The sequence below is a fragment of the Chlamydotis macqueenii genome, chromosome 1, assembly GCF_036417535.1.
Source record: "Chlamydotis macqueenii isolate bChlMac1 chromosome 1, bChlMac1.mat, whole genome shotgun sequence".
Lineage (NCBI taxonomy): Eukaryota > Metazoa > Chordata > Aves > Otidiformes > Otididae > Chlamydotis > Chlamydotis macqueenii.
This window is the reverse complement of record NC_141556.1, coordinates 48,528,306-48,545,892: the sequence shown is the minus strand read 5'-3', so window position 1 is coordinate 48,545,892 and position 17,587 is coordinate 48,528,306.

The following is a 17,587-nucleotide window of genomic DNA, read 5'->3' as shown; positions in this document are numbered from 1 at the left end:
GCAGTGATGTGGGGCAGTGATCTGAATTCTATCCCTGGGACCAGGAACATAAAGTAGGTTGTATTAGGTTAACATGATGGGGTATAAGTCCCTCTGTAATGCTGTGATGACTGGTTTCTATCCTTAGTGAGGTCTGAAAATGTTCAACTAAATATATCTATAAGAAACTGGCAATGAAAACAAAAATGTGTTCTTTGATAAAAACAACATCAACAAGGAAAAACAAAAAAAAATTATTTGAGGCTTATACAAGAAGAGCTATCTGCTAAGACAGGAGATTCCCTCATACGTGTTACAAATTGTTTTGCCAGACTACTTTTGCAATCAAAACAAGAACCCAACTGAATTTCAGAGGGCTTACTTTCATGCTGGCTTGCTCAAGGAAGGCTGCAAAATTGTTTGGGTTACTAAATATAAAGCACAGCTTTTAAAAAAATGCAAGGCCTGATACAGTAAGAATTCCCACTCTCAGAGGTCTCTCTGAAATCAGCATAACTAACGCAGGAAAATAAATCATACTTCAATGCACTTGAATTCCCTTAACAGGATAGACCAAGAGATGGGGGAAAATATTGAAAGACACCGTTAACACTAGACTTATTTTGAAAAGTGGATTGTAAAGAACCCCATGTAGTTTCACATCAGAAGCTGCTACTTCTCTGAATTGCAGTGGCTGGGATTCGTGTCTCTGGAAAGAGATACATCTGGGACACCAGCAAAGAGAAGCTGACCCTTTCCACCTCTGCTTACCTGTGAGCCTGCTAGCCCTGCTCCTGAAACAAAGATGCTACATTTTTGTTCTTGTTCTTGTTTTTCTTCTTCTTGCTTAATGGAGACTGAGTATTACTCTCTGGGCTGTTTTATTAGACTCTCCGTTTAAACAACCAATCATTAACTTGATTTCTTTGGAAGAAGAAATAAAAAAATATCAAAAGCTGTGTACTTTAAATAATGACTCAAGCATGGCATTCTTAATTCCTGTGAGAGCCAGGGAGATTATTCAATGCTTTTCAGGCAAAACAAACCACTTTCACCACTAATCTGAAAATCTAAGTAAGTCAAGTGAAAAAAAAAATGAAACAAAAAGAACAAAATATCTTTTGTTGCCTCAGGATACTTGATAATAAGCATCCTATGAGGGATACATAGAGATTCGTAATAATGATCCAGGGGCCTGTCTTGTGCTTATTACATACATCAGCAGGACCATGGAAATTGATGGATCTAATGAACAGGAGTAAAGGTCTGCAGGATCAGGCACCTGATCAGCAGTGTTTACTTCTGCTCTTTTTGGAGTGTACAGGATTTTGGAGGGAGTGAGGTGCAGAGAGGAGGAAAATACCGTAGAAGAAAATACCATAGGACTGGGAAGGTCATCTAAATAAATTATAACTAATGAGGCATTTGCCATTAAAAATAAATCATCATCAGTTTGTCACTATCCAATTTCCCATTAAATTAGTTTCCAGATATGACATGAGGTGCAATCTTTTCCTAAAAGCATTGATGCTTTACTATTATGAAAAGAGAGCACTGGAAGGATGAAAATGCTCAATGTGCGTTAGTAATCACATTCGTAATCAGGCTGTTGGGAAAGGTGTGTTCCCATAACTGCTGGCATTTCTGATATACAAAATATAAACCAAACAACTAACTCCTATTTGTGCACTTTTAGCAAGGTAGTGCATTCTTTGCACAAGTAATTATTGGTTAATTATTTTTTTAACATGTATTTTTCTACATGCAGTAGAAAATAATAGTGACAAAGGCTATCAATCTAAGAATTTCAGAGCAATCTAACAATTTTGCCTTAATTAAAATATTTCCCTGGAGAGAGTCATTTTCCCTCAAAACACTGCTCAGATGTGCTGGGTGACATTATCTTCCTAGTAATAATTTAAGAAAATGCTGTCAATATCATTGTCTTACCAGTTAATCTGCTTTACCTGTTCCCTTGTGTCCTTGTTGTAGGTTTCTTATTTCGTTTGGAATTATTTTTTATTGAACTATAACAAACAGTTTATAAAAGGTAATAATTCAGTTTGATCAGTTGCTGGTGTTAGTATAATCAACATATTAATGGCTCTCTCAGTGGCAGGGCAGACTCATTTACAAAAAGGATTCTTCCAGATTTAAACCAGTTATAACAGAGAATGGAACTTGGCTCATCATATAGCTAGCCTATACCTGTGTAGTTAAGAGTGTAATTGCTAACATGTGACAGTTGCAGCAACTCTGGGCATGTTAAATGAGAAAAGGGCATTGCTTGATTAACTGCACTGGGGACTGTCATATTAGATGGATGGTTGAAGGAGTCCTTTTGTCAGGACTCCCTTGCACTCCCTCTCTGAAATTACTGCTTTCGAAAGTCAGCCATGGACAGCATGCAGTTGTGAGCCCAGTAGTTTGTTGCAAGACAGGAAGAGTTATTCAGACAAGAGGAAACTCAGTGGGGCTGGTATAGGCCAGGAAACAGTTTGGGTTACAATTTGATTGTGACTGGTTTCCATTGCCTCATAAACATGCAGCTCCAGCAGCGCCTCAATTTTCCATTTCAGGGGAAATGGATTTGCATCGTACCTTACCCACACAGGGTGATAAACTTCCTGAGCAAATAGCTTTTGCAACCTCAGTGGAGCTGCTCACAGAGAGAGCTCCTAAACCTTACCGTACTCTTCCAACCTGATTCACAGTTGTTCATTGCCTTTTAAGAATTACCTTACCTAATAGTCCTCAAGCCCATAGCCATCAGCCATCTGTACTTTAATCCCTAGGGACAGTCCAGCTCAAGCCCAATGAACTACAGGGATGACGCTGGCTGCTTACTTTCTTGTCTGTTTCTCTCGCATCTTGGTCAGGATCTAAAAACACATCCTGGCTTTAAGCCCAGGAAAGCTCAATAAATCCACCAGCTGCAGTTCCACACTTTCTTTTCTCTGTGTTCTGATTTTCTGCAATTTCTCCATAGCATATAGGAGACCAATTGCCACCCATAATTTTCCAGAATGCTTTGCTTGACATAACATGTGGAAGCCTTGAGTGTGTTTTGGTGCTGCACTTGCAAAACATACAAGGCAATGTTGGAAGCTTTAGTGCGGGCTAAATGACATCATGAAAGTAGAGTTTCATTTAATTTGGACTGATGAGAAATGGCCTTGGTTGGGGCTATATCTCTGCCGTATCCATCCCTGTTACGTGGACAGGGCCCCAGAGCTGAGGATTTACCCTCTAGTCCCTACCTCTTTTAACTACTGATTTAGACTGTATGGATGCAAGTTTATTCTTGTGTAAAGCAACAATAGCAGCATTTCAAGGTTATAGGTTTTTCAATGAGCCTGGTACCTTCATGAGAAAATAAATCAGTTGTTGTAAATCAGGAAAAGTAAAGTACTTACAAAAACTGTCTGTGAAATTTGGAGGATGACTCACTAAGTTCGACTTGCCTGTTTTATGGTGCTCCCAGGGGCTGTGTTTTGTTTAGAGTTTGGTATTAAGTAGTCTAATTGTGACTGTAGATGGGGGCCTCTTTCATTTGCATAGTCTTCTCATGGGACTACAGTTGTTAATTTGGTGATTAATTATCCATATTACACACTGTTTATTTGACCATGCCTAGATTAATTTCTCTTTCCAAGCAAATCACATTTAGATATGAATTTGCATACCTTGATTACATTTTAATGCCTTGGCTATCATTGTTTCTTCCCTGGGTACCTCATCAGATCAGAGAAGAGTGCTCAAGCAGGGAATGATGGAATGTCTTAAATGACATTGCGTATTACTGGACAGATCATGCACATGACTCCATGTTAATGGAAAATGTGTTCCTTTTACTATCAGGAAGGTTATGACACCTAGACCGCAGGTCCTTTGCTAATTTTGTGTCATTATTACTTAAGCAAATGTTTCAAGCAGGATATTTTAGCAAGGTAATATGAAGAAAATAACTAATATATGTTTACAAGTGTAAAAGATACTGACATTCATAGATTTTCCTCCATACTCCGGCTCTTCCAAAACTTTTCCACTGTTATGGGAAGACTAAACACATGCAAAGTTTCTCCCTAATTTAACAGTAGGAGTTAAGTCACAGACATAGAATATGTATTTTGAGAATAAGGTTCAGAATGCAACATGGCAAACCCTTGAATATACTCCAATAAAAAGCAGAAAGCCAATTTGTTCCTGATGTGCTTTCTTGAGACAAGTTTTTGCAAGAATTGTATTCTAACACAGATGGAATCTGTGCAAACAACAGGAAAAACTGGATTAGTATATTCATAAAAACCTTTCCATGGATCACTGTAGTATCTCAACAGACGACTAGGAAATTCTCTTTATAAGGCAAGTTGCTTATTCTGAATATCTTCAAGTTTATATATGCCTTGTATATTTGGAATTTAGTGCCTCTCTTTTATTTATTTTCACAGCATATGCACTACAGAGGCACTACAGCTAGGTACAGCCTTAAAAATAGAATAATATTTATTGTAGGAAGCATGAATTTTTATAATTCTTATGATTATAAAGGAGCGTTCTCTTACACGCATTTGTCAATTTCATCATAGCAATGACCTGTACACAATATAAATCATAAAATGCAATACATCACTGTTGTAATTGTAATTAAATCCATCATTCTTTCCGTAAGATGAGGGCAAAAAAATACAATGATCTCCAAACATGTGGCTACACAAAGGCTCGCAGGGGAGGGGAGAGGAATATTATATACACTGACTTACAGAAATCGTTAACGCTAATTCTATTTGATCTCTTCTAAGTGCTCTTCCAACACCACTTTTATCCAGGAAAAGAAAGCTAACAAGTGAAGTTGTAATTGTTAAAACTTGATAACCCAAACATATTCCTGTCTTCTGGAGGGGAGTTTTTTTCTGTGTTCAGAGCATTTTATCACCATATGAAAGTCAACGACTACTATCCACAAAACATTTCAGGAAGTATGTCAAAATATTGGGAGCTTGACCTTAAAAAAATCTCCCTGTTAAAATCAATCTGATTATTCATACAAGTGAAGTTATTCACATGTGTTAGCATTTGCTGTAGCAGTCCCTTGACCTTTGGCTTTATGGGAAGACAACACAGTTGTCATGATTTCACAATATAAATAGACACTATTAAAAGACCCAGAGTAACAACATAGGCTTACTGAGATTAAAAACAAAGCATCATAAATGTTTATGGATGTCACAAATAAAAGGGCAACTTCAAGTTCATGTGAGCTTTGCACATTTGTTGTTTGAAGTCCAAGTTCATGGGCTGCAGCCCCTCTTAAGAAATGCAGCCAACACATGTACACGTATTTCAGGATCAGTTTGATCCTCCTTTTAAAAACAAACTGCGTTCTGTTGCACAATGAAGATGAAAAACAAATTAAACCAGAATTAATACTCCCTAAGGAATGAAAACCAGCTTTGGAAATTGCATAAAAACTTTTAATTATTATTATATTGTAACTTATAAAAATTTCAAAAGCCAAACTAACATTTAATAAAGAAGTGGGTGGGCGACTATATCACAAAGCCCCCAAACACAATAAACAAAGCTGCTGGCAAACATGATGCCTTTCTCTGTTCCAAAATAGTGTTCTTTGTGTTATTGTCCGCAGTGAGGCATGAAGGGTTTGGATGAAATTCTTATTACATTGAAATCAATGGTAAAAACTATTGACTTTGAGTCAAAACGTCACCCTCTGTATTAAATTAAAAAGAGAGAAGGGAAAAGAAGATGATGACTGAATCAACCCAGAGCACAGAAACGAGAGCCAGCTGTGGGCTACAGCCCTTGGCTGATGATGCTGGCCTGGCCCCCAGGCTCGCCCCTGCTGAACGGTGGGTGACCTTGGTCCCTGCTGTCACTGGCACAGCCCAGAGCCTTGCACAACCACGGCAGCCACTCCACCCCTTGCTGGCATCAGTTCTCCAACCAGCAGCAACTTGTCTTTGCAAATGTGCTTTGCTAGCTTATGAGAAGTAAACGTGGAGGAGCACCCTAATAAAGAGCTTTACTGAACCTGCAAATGCTTGGGAAATTGTGCTGGAGAAGAACCTCAATCTATCCAGCTGAAAGTCTCCCTGAAGCCCTTAGATGCATTTGGTTGGGACCCCACTGTGGGGTGCACAATGTAAGAGACAGTAATATTTTATACTACTAGCATACCTATTCCCCTTGTCTAGCTGAGAAGAAACTGCTCTGAAGAACCCTATTCAAATTCTTTCCTTACCTGGATAACACTGGGAGAAAAGTGTACTGTAGAGTCACACTGGTTTATACCCAAAAGGGTCTTGGAGAAACTTAGATGAAGGTGTGTTTTGCTGTCTGCTTGAAGTCAAGAGGTGGGTTCTATTCCCCTTCCAGGCATAACTCTCCAGATGACCTGGCATCTTGAGTATGACCAAGCTGTTCTTATGTGACAAATCTAGGAAGGAGTTCAGTAAGAAGGCAATGAAGAAAAAAGTCTATTGTTAAAGGGAAAAGTTGACAAGGAAGTAAAAAGCAGCAAAATAAACACTTTACCACATAACTCAAACATCTGCCCGAGTGAGATTTCGAGATTTCCTGCACGGAGCCAGTGAATATTACCCTTTCTGGTGTTATAAATTAGGTGTTTATTTATTACTTGGATGTGTTCATTAGTCATGTTTCTTCTGATAACAGAAAAGGAAAATTAAACAAATGACTGTAAATTAGGAATGTTTTTCCAAATGTTCTGGAGCTTTTCAATAGTTCTCATGGACTAGGTTGGAAGTTCTTCTCCTACTGTTTTATTAACACATGCAGGAAGCATATGTGTATCTAATAAAGACAGAAAGGTGCTAAATTTGGGCCTAACTACTGCTCTTTACAAATCAGCATGATGATAAGCATCAAAAGAGACTTCGACAAAATTATTTCAAAAGCCTATTGTGCAATCTGTTGCATTTATTCTCTTTACATTATATATACTTCTCTTTAATTAGAAAATATGTCTCTATACCATTGTTCTAATTATACTCACATGTAATATACAAACTCTTACGTCTATCTTTGAGTCCGCTTCCAGCAAAATGTTCTAAAATCTTTGATAGAAATATTTAAAATCTCCACGTTTATGTAAATGTGAATGTTGTATGAGAACAGCCTGCTGTTTGGCTGGTAGCTCCCATTATTTGCATCTGTCCACATTTTTTTTGTATGTTGTGGGTCCTTTCACTTTTCTAATAATAGCTCTGTGCCTAATAAAATATTCCTTAAACTAGTACACACCTTTACAGCCTTTGGAAGCAGCTGTCACATGTATGTTAGCTCAGATCTATATCAGCAGTTTTCTTGTGGCTGTGGCTGTACTAGGGAATGGAAAATGTGTAAACATGCATGGATGCCATCCTATGTTAGAGTTCAGCTTCTTGCAGAAAAAGCCAACATTTGACATTAATTAATCTTTTGAACAGTTATTCATGAGGCAAATGTTAGCCTTCTCATTTCTGAGTGACATTCCCAGTAAGAGGAAGATAATATATCTTTTAATTACATTTGTATCTGACTCAATGTATTAAAATATGCACAGTTATTTAAAACCAGCCAAACAGTAATTTTTGGTTTTTTATGACTAACATTTACGACTTGCATTCCTAAAAATCAAGTTGGTTTTTACTAAGAGCATATTTACAGGATATGTTTTAATGACATTTACAAAAGAAAACAAAGCTGGTTGGATGGTATAAATAAGCAAATATACATTTTAATGAATAGCAGCAGAAGGTTGTTTTCTGTCTGCACTTGGGACAATGTCACTATAGAAAACAAAAGCCTGGGAAATTTATGGAGAAGAGTCCTTCAGAAAAAAATATCAAGCGAGTCAAAATTGAGTGCATGGGTTGTTCACCACAGTAGATTAAAAGGAATGTTTGCCTTGGAGTTGATACATGCCTGTAGGATTATTCAGCATCCTTCTTCATCTGCTGTCTCTTAATCAGGGTGAAATTAGATCTTCTGCTAATCAGTATAAGACCCTGCTGGATCCTGAGTTATTAGCTGAGCAGTGAGCATGACCTAACCAGCCTCCCTGTGGAAGAAATTTTCCTTGGACTCTGCAACCAAACTCCTGTTCACCGAGGCAGGGCCAGAGCTTCCCCTGATCCAATCTCCCCTGCCTTCCTTTGCTCCTTCTGCCTGACCAAGATGATGTGGAGCGGCACTGCGATCTCTTCACTGGTGATGAGAGCTACTAGGAGACATGTCTATCAGGCCTTTCTTTCTGGCATCTTTCTAGTACCTTTCTCTCACTAAGTCACTTGCCTGCAGAGAAGTGCTGTCCTCTAATATATATATCAGAAGGGTTGTAACAGACGACCTTTAAAGGTCCCTTCCAATCCTAGCTATTCTATGACTCTATAATATATAACTGTTAATTCAGAAACCCCACATTCCTTTAAATTCACTGCTCCTTGAAAGCAAGCTTTTGGATAATCTGCTATGGTGCATCAGCTTGACCGGCCTCCCCATGCTGGATCAGAGCTCTTGGCCAAACAGGAAAGCCCAGGTTGCCTGGAGTGAGAGCCTTTCCCCCTTCCCTGCCATTGCTGCTGGGTCCCTTAGAGCTTCCGTGGGAACAAAAGACTATCAGTGACCCTGTGCCAGGGCAAAGGGCTGCCTAGTGCCCCAGGAGAGGCCAAGCTGCTCCGTTTGGAGTGGAAACTGGATGCCTTGGATGAGGCTTTGCTGGCATCTGACTGGCCATGGAGGATAATGGGGGCCAACCACCCAGAAGACTGAGACTGCCTAGGACAGCCGTGACACAATGGTCTTGGGATCTACAGCAATGACAGTGTGAAAGCTTTTTAATCCCCCAGCTCTCCCTTGCCCCCAAACCTGGCAGTCTGGAGACAGCTTGAGAGCTGCAGCAAGTGGGTGATGAACAGCAGCTAATCGCTCTTCGTCTTTTGAATCCACACCTGCCTGCCCCGCAGGTAAACTCCCTATATTATCCTCCCACAAACAATCCTGTTTTGGAAGAATTAAAGGTGCAGTGTGTGAATGTTTTTAAAAGCCTACTGATAACCTGTGGGCCACAGGTATGAAGACGGAGGACCTCCCACTGATACAGGAATTATCCTTTTCATTTTGTCAAAGGTTTCACACATATTTCAAAGCTAGTGACATTATTTCCCCTGAACTTTTGCTCTGCCAAATTAGTAAAGGTTTCTGCATAAGCGTTCTGACCCTGATTCAGCAAGTAATTAACCATCTACCTCAAGGCCTTCTAAATCAAGAACTTTGTGCTGATGGAGGAGCATTGTAAGTACCTCAGTTAATTTTAACGTACTGTACTCATCAGCATTTCTTTCATACTTTCTCAAGCTTAAAGGACATTAGTTTTTATCTTCTTGATGCTTCAGCCGGTTCCAAAGGTACTAAAATATTTCTTCAAAGAGCAGAGAGGGGCACGAAGCATATCTTGGTGTCTAGTTAGGTCCAAGTCTATAATTTGGCTAGTGAGGAGTTGTTTCGATTTCTGTTAAGGTCATTAGCAGAGACAAAGAGAAATAAGTGTTCATATATATATATATAGTCATAACCCAGCCTAATCCAGCCTGGATGACCTGCATAGTCTGTAAATTGTGCATAATCAGTGAAATTGGCTGTAACGCAAGAGATCTCCCGTTATGATAAACTAAGGGGCTATTGAAAGGCACCAATATTTGCCTTATGCATACACACTAACAGTACAAGGGAAATGGGATATTAGAATTCGGGAACAAATGAAAACAAACAAATTACACCACAATAGAAGAGGTCAACAGAAGTTGGCAAGAGAGAGAAAAATAATTTGATTAAAATATGTAAATTGAATTATTGTACAAGCCATACTAAAGAGAAAAATAGCCTTTCCTGATTGCTTTAAATAAATAAATAATATTTCTGTCACATTCCCTGAAGTATACAAACACTGAATAATGTAACGAGTATGGTGTCCTTATAAGTTTCTCTAAAACAATGCATTATTTCTTTAATAAAACAGATCACTGTGCTGGCATAGAGGGATTCACTTACTTAGCGAGCCAGGCATGATTTGCATTAAAACTGCCTCACAGCCCGAATTCTCCAAACTTGGAGGGCTTTAAACACTTAGTGCACTAGAATCATGTTTTGAGCAGAGAATTCAGAGCTGTATTCGGTGTTTCCTTAAGCTATCTCGGCAATGAGTGTCAGATATGAAAGGGTGGGTTGTGTTGCTCACTACATTTTGTTTATTACAGTAAATGCCATAAGTTAGGCTGGTCACAACTAGAACTTTAAAAAAAAAATTGAAATTAATTGCTAGCTTTAGCATTTTATTTCTTTAACCCTTTCTTCTCTCTGTATTACATTTCAAAATTTTAATTTAACTGGAATTTGAAAAAACATGAAGAAAATTTTATTCAAAATGGGCTTTGGATATGTTTTGTTCCATGGGACAATAAACAGGAACCATCTTTCTACCTATTCTAATAATCAACATTACTTGCTGAGTGAACTAATGTTAATAAAATACTTTTGTTAGTGTCAAGGGAGCCCCCTCAAATCCCACGACTAATGTTCCACAGGAAATTTACCTGTCTGTCCTTGAATAATCTGTTGTCCTGTTAGCTGGTAGGTCCGGACGACAAGAATTTAGATTGTTTTGATAATGCTCAGTCAAACAACTTGGGGACAAATACAAAACACACAGACTAACAAAATAATATATTAAAATAAAAAGTCCATTTATAACAGTCACAGATAAAGTACAATAAATAGAAGAGATTATGCTATTTCCCTGCAATACACGTGGAACCAAATCTTATTTTAAACTAGAGATATGTCTCACAGTATCATGCTATGTCACATAAATTGGATTTTCTGATCCTTTTTGCACATGCTTATGGAAAGTGTGTAGGGAGGAGAGTAAAGGGCACTGCTGTGAGACAATTCTCTTTAGACAACCTTAGGATTCAATTTCATGACTCCCAGGAAAAAAAATAAAGTGGAGCTGGTATTTAATTACTGTGACTAAAATAATGTATTCCATCAGGTGTAAACAAAAGTAATCACAGTTTTTTATGATGAAAAATGATGCAAATACCTACTTTTGATTTTGAAAATGCCAGAAAATGAGAGTCCTGTTTCATTATGATTAATTGATTCAGAATGGTTCTTGTAGTGTAATTTTATGCTTAATGGGAGTCCATTCATTCAATTTGTTATCCATTCTCTTTTCATGGAAACTATAATGGTCTCGGGTGTAAATTTAAACTGTCATTCATAAAATACAAATCTTCAGAAAAATAAATCATATCTCCAAGATTTATGAACAGTTTTTAAAATAATGTAGTTTCAAAGAATTCAGATTGATTCATGTGTTTCAAGCAGAAAAAAAAGCTGTTCCAGTGAATGCATATTTTTGCCTACCTGCAAGAACTAGGAAAAAAAATCAGAATAACCTGTTAAGAACTGCATGGTATACAGGTAATATCTCCACAAGTCTGTATGCCAGCCTGAAACATGTCACATAGATATACAATACCCATACTGAGCCCTGTTTCTGGCAGCTAATCAGGAAACCATCATTAGTTAGAGATTAATTAAGGGAGGTACACCTGAAGTCATTATGACCAGTAGGTATTGGCAGGAATCATGTTTATTTTTTGCAAATTTCATCTTGTCAAGCTGCATTAGGACACAAGTTGTCATATTAGCTTATCCTTTATGACAGCTGATAGGATCACATTATGACACAATGCACACTGAATAGTGACATGCAATATACCAAAATATGACAGGTGGACCTTGGGGAAAAAAAATATACACGTTTCTCTGAAAACAAACATTAAAACACACTTAACAAAAGGTCTGCCTGTAATTCATAATTTGCATTAAACTGAAGTGCCTTGTCCTCCTCACGTTGCATGAACATGTACGTCACCAGGCTCTGGATGTCACCTGAATCTCTTGTTACAATCCACGTGAGCGGAGGACCCAGAGGAACTGCCAGCGCGATGCTGGTTGCTCTGAGGCAACTATAGGTCTGTGGAGGTTCAGTTCTACAGTAAATAAAGTTTATGATTTCAAATATGTTGAATGAGTCTTTGTTCTGTTCAGAGCACTGAGAACAGATAGCAATGGCAGAACCCAGTGAGAACTGAGTTCTGTGAAACTGTACCTAATCCATGACTTTTGAGCTACAAACATACACAGCCGCTCTGGAAGTCAGGTCACTCCACTCCATAGCTCCCAGGCTACTCAAAGAGAGACTGTCCTGCTCTTGCAAACTCACCACTGTCTTTTGCCTCTCATGACTAAGGGAGAGACAAGACTGGAACAGGAGGGATACAATTCTGGCAAATTTTGGCAGTGGATGCAAATACTCACAGCCCTTTAAGTTGCTCAGCTATCGCTGTGATTCCTTTTGCCTTGTGAATAATTTGGTCTTGCTGGCATATGACAATTGATGTAATATGCAAGATCTACTTTACCTTTTTTATTGATGCCTGTGGCAACCTAAGGCTAGCAGGGATCGAACTGGTATGTGACTGTTCCTGGTCCACCCTGGGAGCCCCCTCAGAGTACTTTCTTAGGCATCTATCTGCACTCCCTCTTGCCAAACTCCACTCCACACAAGTAAAGTTGCTTGAAGTGCATGATTTTTCATTGTGATATGTGTGATTACTGTTGTTTGAAGCTGATGAAACACATAGGTTTTTTTCACACTAATTAAATATGGGCTCAATTCTTTTCTATGAGCCATTACGCCGAATCATAAAACTGTTTAAAAGAGGTCATCTCACAGCAGTGCCTGTTTCAGCATCTAACAGTTTGTCACACTTGGGGCTGAACCTTTTCAGAAGTGGCTTAATTACGCCTGCGCTTGCACTGCACCACCCTGATGTGTGGGTGTGTTCCTCCTCTCAGACCTGATGAGCTGCAGCTCTTTGCTATGAGAAGGAAGGGCTTGTTTACCCCACCCTTGCTTCTTTCTCCAGCCTCAGTGGGAAGAGATGCAAACCCATCCCCGCAGCCTTGACTTTCTAGGGGCGGCAGCAGCAATGCGGTCTCTTCTTCCTCTCCCGACAGACGACACACTCTGCTGCACTGTGCCTACAGAGTACTTACCGTAGCTAAGAAATCCTCCTCCAGGAGATCGATTTTTGCAAATGGAATCATCCTGTGGCAGATGGAAATGATGTGCTGGAAACAGCATCCCACCCGCATTGGTAAATGATCCTCTTACATGTGTGAATTCATTATCTCTGTAGGGGCAATACAGAATTGAGCCATGACATAATCCAAGGTTGTCTTTCAGGAGAAGATGAAGCTGTCTGGCATAATGCATTGATTGATGAAGATAGAGTGTCAACAAATGAATACATGATCGGCTCAAATTAAAAGAAAATTCAATTCACAGGCTGAAACAGCATTTAGATAGTGTTAAGGATGAGATAGAAACCAACAAGTTAGGAATTTCTGCAGTGAAAAGTGTGTCCTAGCTGTGATGTTTCTGGCTTTTGTAAGTTTATGCCACAAATGTAATTATTCAGCTACAGTTATCATGCTTGTCCTCTAAAATGTATTTTAGAAAACATCTTTTTAGCATCAACTATGTAAAATCATTCCTTTTTGTAAATACAACACAAGGCAATTAACATTCTCTTGACCCACAGAATGTGTACCTGTGGGTGTTTTTTGATGTATCTAATAATATTTTGGTATAAAGTCATTACACAAAACAAGAGAAAAATAGGAATGCCTTTTACAGAAGATAATTCTGCATAATATTTTGATAACCAAGTGTGTTTATTTTGCTAACCACTTTGTGTATACATAGATCACACAATCACCATGCCAGTCTACTCATAGAAACAATGTTTTGGTTTCAGAGGACTCATTATTGTATAAATTGTTTATGGTTCACATGGTGAACAAAATATTTTAAATGGAAATTTATAGCTTTAAATTAAGTGTGAAATTTTGAAAAGGGCAACACTTACTTATTCTTTCAAACAGGCTCAGTAGTTTCATGCACTCACACACAAAAATACTCCTTTTTATCTTTACTGTGGTTGTAATTTTTCAAGAGGAATAAATAAAATCCCCAAATTGAAAGCCTAGCAGTGGCGTTACTCCAGCTGTGAAGGCTGAATTGGGTGCTCATGTCAGCCACATATCTGGCCTCTGCCAGGTGGCTCCGACTTTAGCCTGAAGGCCTTGCTGGAAATGGCCACAGCCTCACCCAGTCCTTACTTTGGCCTTTTGCTATCGTTTCTTGAAACAACATCCTGTGTGAGAAGGGATTTCAGGTGCTCCAAACTGAGTGGGCCAGAGAGCTGGCCTTTGAGGGTTCTTCTAACTATGCCCACGGAGTACTGACTTGGTCCCTTGCTCCGTGTTTTTAAACTACATGTTGTCATGCAACAACTTTACTGCACTCAGGGGCAAAGACAAGACTCTGGGCTTGTTTCTGCACTCTCTGCTGAGACTGCTGTTGGACAGAAGAGCAGGCTTCCCAGCAATGCAAAGACATTTCACACCAGAATTCCAGTAACTTAAGTTTCAGAATGCACTGGGACATGTTTGTATATGAGTTATTGCATTTTTCCTGTGAAGAATTGCATCTTGTTTCCTCTATTTTTATCCCTTGGACTTCTGCTGAATCTAAACTGCATTAGATATCCAGCTCCCTTTAAATTAGGTTAGGAAAGACAGGAAAAAAATCTTCAGTAGGGCCTGTTGTGACAGGACAAGGGGTAATGGTTTAAAAATATAGGGAGGTAGATTTAGATTAGATACTAGGAAAAATTTTTTTTTACAATGAGGGTGGTGGAACACTGGAACAGGTTGCCCAGAGAGGCGGTAGATGCCCCATCCCTGGAAACATTCAAGGTCAGGTTGGATGGGGCTCTGAGCAACCTGATCTGGTTGGAGATGTCCCTGCTCCTTGCAGGGGGGTTGGACTGCATGACCTTGAAAGGTCCCTTCCAACCCTAATGATTCTATGAAAGATATTCCCCTCTCAGGCCTTGGAACACTTCACAGGTCAAGGAAGAAGGTCCTCACCCAAGACAGTTATGCCTGAGCATGTTAAATGGAGCCTGACCAGTCAGAGAAAATCATGCTGGAACAAATGCCTGACCTCTCTGAACACATATTTGCCAATGATGAAACAGTGGAATTGTAGCAGACCAGGTTTTCTTTCCTGTCCATCTTGACATTTGTTTCCTTAGCTGTTTCAATTCAAAATTTCCTAGCTCTCAAAAAACAGGTCCTTGAATGTATATATTTTTACAAACTCTTCTGTGCTAGTGAAATTGATTTTATTATAGAAAAATGTAGCTATAATAATTATTATTAGAAATAATAATATTAGTATTACTACTTTTGCCCATCCTTATAAAAGCGTCTAAGGATTTAATGTTGGCCAAAAAAGTGGCTGCCTCTAAGTGTGTATGCCCATTATGTTAATAAGCTTTCTGCCTTAGTGTGTTTTAGCAGCGTTTTAACTTTGAGGTGACAACCCTAACACTTTCATGAATAATAACAACAACAATAAAAAAACTAAAATATTTTTGATTACTCCGCTATATAAAATCAGCACAATCGAATTTCCACTGGAGCACAAGATACTTAAGGCTGGCCCTATTCATGACAAAGTTAGGGTCCTGTTAGAGATAGCGGACATTTGTTTTCATTAATTCCCTCAAGGGTGTGGATGCACCCTTGAAAAAGGTTCCAAAACAATATTGACCTATACAGTACTTTCTTCTAAGGGACATATTCTGAATGTGCTTTTTGCACTGTTTCATATAAAAAACATATTAATGCATTGAATTTGCTAAATAGCTGCAGGAAAAAATGCACGTAAATCCAAAGGTGCCATTGAGTAGCATGACAAAAGTAAAAGTGTATTTGAAGTGGCAGGCAAATCTAGAACAGCAAATATATTGTTCAGATACTGCTATTTTATGTATGACTATTACTTGTGTAAGTGATGATTCAGCGGGAAAACTTGATTGGAGCCACATGACACCAAGTGCCACACTGCACTGACATGGAAATGCAGCCCCTGCCTCAAACAACATTCCAGCTTAAAAGCAAAAGTAGGATGGAAGGAAAAATGGAAGCAAAACCAATCCAGGACTAGTACACACCATCCTATCTCCATTTTTTATGGCTACTGCCCCATGAAATTCATTTGACAGATCTAGGTATGTCAGTTTTTTCTTTGATTTTTGTTTGGTTCTGCCTTCAAAGTCAAAGTTGCCGAACTTTCAAGATGCTTAGCTCATGTCTGAAAATAAGGCTTTTAGCTAGATTTTAAAAAATATGTTCTACTCTCTGAATTTTTGAGACAATTTAAGCAGCTAGCTCCCATCATTTCCAAGGATGGTAGGCTCCAGAGCCCTCGCAAAAGGATCGCCTTGATGTTTGCAGTGCTGACTGCTGTAGCAATTATATTATTTAACAGAAGACAGAAAACTGCATATACTGAAATGATCACTGCAACATGCCCTGGCACAACTGTCTACTGCTGACTTCAACAAATCGGAGACACCACACTGGAATGCTACAATGCTTAGCGATGATCTTCCCAGCTCCTATCCGGACCCTGGGGTGGGGTTTATATAAACTAACTACAGATGTTAAAAACCTACAGTCCTCAGTAAGCCAGCCATGGAAAATGAATTGTGGAAAAGAGGCACGGAGGGGTATATTTCATCTCACCCAAAAGTAAGCGTCCAAAATAGGTCAAATGAGTTTCCATTTTACAGCAAGCTCTATCTGCATCTCAAAACCAGTTACTCCTTTTGGAAAACTACTCCAGACTACCACTCCTGTGAACATTAACCTAAGCTTGCTACCCAGTGAGTGACAAGAGTGCCTGAATCTCCTTTGTGCAAAGGGGTTTAAACCATGCAAGTGCCAATTTAATAATGATCCTATAAATAGACCGTGCATTACTCACTTGAAGCAATTCAGTACAGAAATACAAATCTGGGTCAGCAGGATCTTAAATGAACTGTACCATTCTTGAAACATAAAGCTTTATGCCTCAGCTAATGAACAGTAGGTCGTTCGTTGTTTATTTTTTAATAATTGGCAAAATACTCATAATTATCCCTCTTTTAGATACATAATATACACCTTATGATTCCTGTGAACTAGAAGAACCCTCCTAAGGAGTAAGGGGAAAAATCAGCTGCACATTGGTTTCAAACTTCTTCTCCAGTTGCATGCTAATAATGTATGTGTCACTGCTTTCACATATTCACCGTGGAGAATAAAGGTAATTAGAAGCTGCTTATGCCAGAGATATTTGTAGCTATAAAGAGGATATTGTGACCAATATGTGGTAATGAGATGTGTGCTACTAATGTGCAGAATTTTAACAAAACAAAAGGCTTATGAAATCCATGTATATTTTGGGCAAGAGGACAAAGGGCCAGAATCAGTCAGGATGTTTTGGCTTTTTGGATTTGGTAGGACAGGATGTGGTTGCTGACATGGGGAGGAGGGCTCTACAGCTACATGTGAGCAGGTGGCTCTATTAGGCAAGGGAGCTACAGGCAGCCTTCTG